The 6,081-nt window shown below is 39.0% G+C and overlaps 1 pseudogene; it reads left to right on the plus strand.

The window, feature by feature from the left end:
* The first annotated feature begins 2,319 nt into the window (after nt 1-2,319).
* The window catches only part of LOC105292787, a 54,148-nt pseudogene continuing 50,386 nt past the window's right edge, over nt 2,320-6,081 (plus strand).

Below are 6,081 nucleotides of genomic sequence, written 5' to 3' on the forward strand. Positions count from 1 at the left end.
ATGTTTCTTTGTTGTCTCATTTTATTAACCTCTCTGTGTTCATTTCTATGTGTTAAGAATGTTTGTTTTGTCTTTCAGCCTTAGCCACATGGCCTAATGTGGAAGATGTCCTGTGTGGCCCAGTGTGGCACACTCTCCCTGATCCCCTATGCTGGGGGCTCTGTACGTGATCTTTGTGTGGATTGCGTGTGATCTTCTGTCGTCACCAAACCTTTATTTTTGTTAGTATGTCAGTGGATGAGATTAACGTTCAGGATGACTAATTGTAGAAATTGGTTGCACACACAAGGCAAGAGTTGCTGTGTGGGGGCTGACCCCACTGAGTGGGTTTTGCCCTAGCAGGCATGTTTACCTGTGCAACCACTCTTTGTGTGCACTGCTAATTGGGCTAGTCAGGAGTTGCTCCATTGTGTTCTGGAGCCGGCCTCCAAGTGCGTTGGTTTTGTGGCTCCTTGGGAGGGGGTCCCCCTTAGGCCAAGGTCAGCTGCAGCTTTTGTTTGCTCAGGGCTACCTGGTGGGAACTACAAAGTGATCCGCAGATGATTGTTGCCTATGCTGGATCTATAGGTATGTGGAAAAGACAGTGCTATAGGCAAGGGTTGGTTATCCCTTGTCCCTGACCTATGGTGTTGCAAGAAGTGACACCCGATGGAGGAAATTGGATGCTCAGATAACTTTGTTAGAGGAAGGAGATTTTATTGCTGGTAAAGAGTGTGGGGCACTCAACTGACCCAAAGTATGAGCTTCCCTTGGTTAGATTTCTTACAGTTTATATACCCCTGTAGTGTCCATGCAAGGAGTGTGTGATTCCTTTGTCTGAGGTTCTACATGCACCTCTTGACTCAAGATGGGAAGGGGAGTTTTGGATGGGGATACATGGGGGAAGGAATTCCTGGACCACCAGTCCTATCTTTTTATAGATCGCTTGTTTTGTAGGTTTAGCAAGAGTTTCTAGAAGGCCATTTAAAGATCTATAGGGTGTGGTTAATCTATAACCGATGGAATCAGTCATTTCTGCAAGCCCTTTCCTTTGTATTTTTCAGATGCCTACTTTCTTAATGGCAGTTTAGCAGAGGAACCAGTGCTCCTCAAGGCCTGACACTGCCTGTCAGTTGCCTGTAAATCTCTGTAACTGGAAGAGCCTCTGGGTGACATGCGTGTTAGGTGGGGCATCTTGGGTCTATTAAGTAAATTTCTCCCTGCCACTGCAGTCAGTTTACATGCCAGTGCTGTCTCTGTGGCTCCCTGTACAAGTTTCCAATCGTAGCAAGGACAGCTACTGCCCACCTTAGACCTGAATGTGTCACCCCAGGGCACGCGTAGCTGCTTATCAACTTGTGGCAGGCACTTTGTGTATTGGATGGGGCAAGAGTTCAGGAAATCAAGGGCCATCAGGCCAGTACAGACCCCTGCAATCCCCTCAAGAGATATTGCAGCTTGTACAGGCAGCAGTGGTCTGCCCACAACTGTTTTCTCAAAATGCTCTCACTGTGCTAGCCAAGGTCTGTTGCCTGCACAGATTGTGCAACCTCAGAGCCAAGCAGGGCACTGGAGGCTGCCTGTCAATGGGCTGCAGGCATTTTGTAGCTTGGGTGAAGTGAAATCTCAGGGAAACGAAGATGATCAAGCCAATACAGCCTCAGTTTTGCTGCAACTTCTGTGCCCAGGCATTCCTGTAGTCACAGTTCACAGTGAGACCAGCTGCCATCTGGGGTGGTCCCACAGACCCCTGCACTTCCCAGACATAATATTGCAATTCTTACAGGCAGCAGAGGTCTGCATGCTACTGATTTCTGTGTAGTTTCTGCCTTGTGTTAGTCAAAGTTTGTTGCCTGTGTCGATTGAGAGACTTGGGGGGGTGGTGGTGAGGGTGAGTATAGGGCTGTGGCAATTCACTGTCAATGGGCCACCTGAGACAATTTGTGAGTAGGATGGTGTAGGGTCTCAGGGAGACAATGACAGTCAGATCAATATAGCCCCAATCTTGCTGTAACTTTGGTAACTTCATGCGTTACCGCAGAAGTCCCAGATCACAGCAAGACCAGCTGCTGTCTGAGACTGACCCACAGATCTTTGATATCTGCCCACATTTGTGTTGGCAGTAGTGGTCTGTCTGACTCAATCTCAGAAATGCGCACTCATAACACTGGCAGGGCGCGGCTGCCATCCAACAATAAAAACTCTGGACAATCTGCAGGTTGAGTGGGGTGGGCTGATTCTCTCAGTCTAGAGCTTCCTAATGGCCCTGTGTGAGAGGTCTGCACATTCAAGCTGGAGTAGTCTGTAAATTATCTGATAGGGGGTGTGGACTAAGGCACAATGGTGGCTGCCCTTCCAGCTCTAGTTCTGCTGCCATGTAATGCAGACTTTCTCTGTATGAATCCAGTGCAAGCCTCTGACCCATCACCAGTGTCTCAGGTGAGTGTCTGCAGGTCAGAAAGCCTGTGCGTGAGTCCTTCAAAGGGGTTTCTAGGGATTCAGTCTCCTTCCGTCTCATCCAGATGGCCAGAATCTCTTCTAGTTTTTACAGTCAGAGTTATTGGAATTTTCTCTTCCCTGGGCTGGGACCCTGGGCTGGGGATTCCTGAATGAGGCCAGGACTACCTTCTCCTTCAAGGGAGGCTTTGCAGCCTTGCTCTCCCTCCCAGTGATCCTCTACCACATGCGCGTTCGGACTCAGTCCAACTCGTGACTTTACCCCTCCTACAGGCTTCGATGTGGCTCCTTTATATTATCAGATGTACACGTTACAATCAGTTGGACTTCAGGTGATTCTTCACGTTGATTATTTTATAATTTGGTTATAATTTCAATGCAAACCTCGGAGGAAATGAACCCTGCTTTTACCTTGTCTGCCATCTTCCTCTCTCCTCTTTTATGTTTTTTTTAAAATATGTTCTATTGTTATATGCTTACTAATCTTTTCCTCTGTAATGACTAATCTGTCTTTGCCCACATACTCTGTATATTTTATTTTATACATAGTAGTTTTAACTTCTAGAAGTTCTATTTGGGTTCTTTTCATAACTTTCATGCATTTACTTAAAGTTTTGAGCAATAGAATACAACAACTGTTTTGATGTCCTTATCTACTGATTCTAGTATTTGCATCAATTCTAGTCTTATCTGTGATGATTAATTTATTTTCTCATTGTGTGTTGTATTTTCCCACTTTTTTACATACCTGATAATTTTTTTATTGGAATGCAGACATTGTAAATTTTATCTTATTGGATGCTGGATATGGGTCCTATAAATATTATTGAGCTTGGTTTTAGGACATAGTTGTTACTTGGAAACATTTTGACCATTTTTAATCTTATTTTTTATTAGGCAGGACCAGAATAGTGCTCATTCTAGGGTTAATTATTTTCCACCACTGAGTGAAGACCTTTCTGAGTACTCTATCCAAGGCTACATGGATCTTTAAGTTTTCTAGTTAGTTGGTAGAAACAAGAACTATTCTCAGCCTCTCACAAGTACCAGACACTACCCACCGATATTTTTGGATTATTCTTTCTCAGGTCTTGCTTAGTTTTCTCACACACATGCACTCATCAATTTACAGTTGAATACTTGAGGCGGACCCTTTACAAAATTCAGTAGTATTCTCTGTGTGCAGCTTCCTTTCTCTACTCCATAGTCTGTCCAGGGAATTTAACTGTCTTGACCTCCCCAAATTTCCAGCTTTGTCTCTTTAACTCAGGGTGAACACTGGATTCTGGCTTGGTCCCCAATCTCTGTGAGAGTTGTCAGCTTTATCCAATTATTTGGTATTCTTTTGTATAAAATTTATCATTAAGCACTTTTCCATAGCTTTTCATTAGGGCTCTTTATTATACATTGACTGAATACTTATTATTAACTTGCATCACTTAGGATCCTTTCTCTACACTCAAGCCATCCAGGTTTTAATTTTTCCTTTCTCAAACAATCTATGTTTTCCATTTCTTGGTCTTTGCAATTTCTGTCATCTGTGCATAGAATTATCCTCCTCTATTTTAAGATGGTATATTCTTACTTATGTCCTAGTCTTGATATTAAATATCACATTAAGCATTTATTCCAACCATAAATGTATGAATCTAAAGATTAATTACAAAAATAAAACTAAAATGTCACAAATATATGCATATTAAGTAGTATGCTCTTGAATAACCAGTCAAAGAGGTACTCAAAAAGGTAATCAAAAATATCTTAAATAATAAACGTAAAAACACAACATTCCAAAAATCATGAGATGCAGAAAAGCAGTACTAAGAAAGTTTATAGTGATAAATGCCTACATTTATTTTATTTTAAAAAATTATTTATTTATTTTTAATTAAATTTTGGGGGTGGCATTGGCTAATAACTTTACATAAGTTTCAATTGTACAATTTTATAATACATTATCAGTATATTGCATTGTGTGCTTACCTCAATATCAAGTCTCCTTCCATCGCCATATATTTGACCTCATTTAACTACTTAAACCTTTTCCCACCCTTCTTCCCCTCTGGTAATCACCATACTGTTGTCTGTGTCTGAGATTGTTTGTTTTATTTGTTCTTTGTTGCTTTCTGTTTTATGTTCCACGTATGAGTGAAATCATATGGTTCTTGTCTTTTTTTGTCTGACTTATTTCACTTAGCATGATACTATAAAGATACATCTATGTTGTTGCAAACAACAGTATTCCATTGTATATACGTACCTCATCTTCTTTGTCCAATCACCCATTGAAGGACATTTAGATTGTTTTCATGTCTTGGCTGCCATGAATAATGCTGAAATAAATAAAGAGATACATTTATCTTTATAAATAAATGTTTTAAACTATTTTGTGTAGATACTCAGAAGAGAGATTGCTGAGTCATATGGTAATTTTATTCTAAGTTTTTTTGAGAAAACTCCATACTGTTTTCCATAGTGGTTGTACCAGTTTACATTTCCATCAGCAGTTCAGAGGGTCCTTTTTCTCCTCTTCCTCTCCAACACTTATTATTTATTGCGTTATTAATAATATCTATTCTAACAGGTGTGAGATGGTATCTCATTTTGGTTTTGATTTGCATTTCCTTTATAGTGAGTGAGGTTGAACATCTTTTTATGTATTTGTTGCCTATTTGTATGTTTGTTTGTTTGTTTGTTTGTTTTCTGGCAAAAGTATCTGTTTAGTTTTTTGCCCATTTTTTAAAGTTGAATTGTTTGTTTTTGTTGTTGAGTTGTATGAATTATTTGTACATTTTGGATATTAACCCCGTATCAGAGATATTGTTTGCAAATAAACTATCTCATTCAGTTAGTTGCCTTTGTGTTTTGTTGATGGTTTGTTTTGCTGTTCAGAAGCTTTCCAGTGTGATGTAGCCCCTTTATTTTATTTTTGCTTTCACTGCTGTTGCTTTCATGGTCAAGTTCACAAAAGCCTCTCTGAGACCTAGTCCCATAAGTTTAGTACCTATATTTTCTTCTATGTATTTTACCATTAAATGCCTACATTTAAAACAAAGAAAAAGCTCAATGAAAAAAATTAAATTTATACCTTATAGAACCAGAAAAAGAACGAATTAAACCCAAAGTTAGCAGGAGGAGGAAATAATAAAAATTGAGATGGAATAAATAAAATATAGAATGAGAAAGGAAAAATGAATCAGTAAGAACAGATACAAATTAATAAACTGAGTTGTTTTTTGAAGGTGAAAAATATTGATAAACATTTAGCTATAATAACTAAGAAAAAGACTCATACAACTAAAATCAAAGATGGAAGAGAAGACAATATAACTGGATAGAAGTGTGTGGGGGGCAATCGATCATGCTAAGTGAAATAAGTCAGATGAAAAGGATAATAATCATATTACTGTAGAAATTTAAAAAATGTTTGTGAGGAAATATTTTTAACAATCATGCACCAAAAATTCGGACAACCTAAATAAATCAATAAATTTTTAGAATCATACAATATACCAAGACTTAATCATGAAGAGATAGAAAGCCTGTACAGATCAATAACAAGTAAGGAGAACGAATCTGTAATAAAAAAAAAAAAAAAAAAAAAAAGCCCAAAAGAAAATTATCTGTAATACAAAGTGAAAAAAT

The sequence above is a fragment of the Pteropus vampyrus genome, unplaced genomic scaffold, assembly GCF_000151845.1.
Source record: "Pteropus vampyrus isolate Shadow unplaced genomic scaffold, Pvam_2.0 Scaffold63, whole genome shotgun sequence".
In the NCBI taxonomy this organism is placed as follows: Eukaryota; Metazoa; Chordata; class Mammalia; order Chiroptera; family Pteropodidae; genus Pteropus; species Pteropus vampyrus.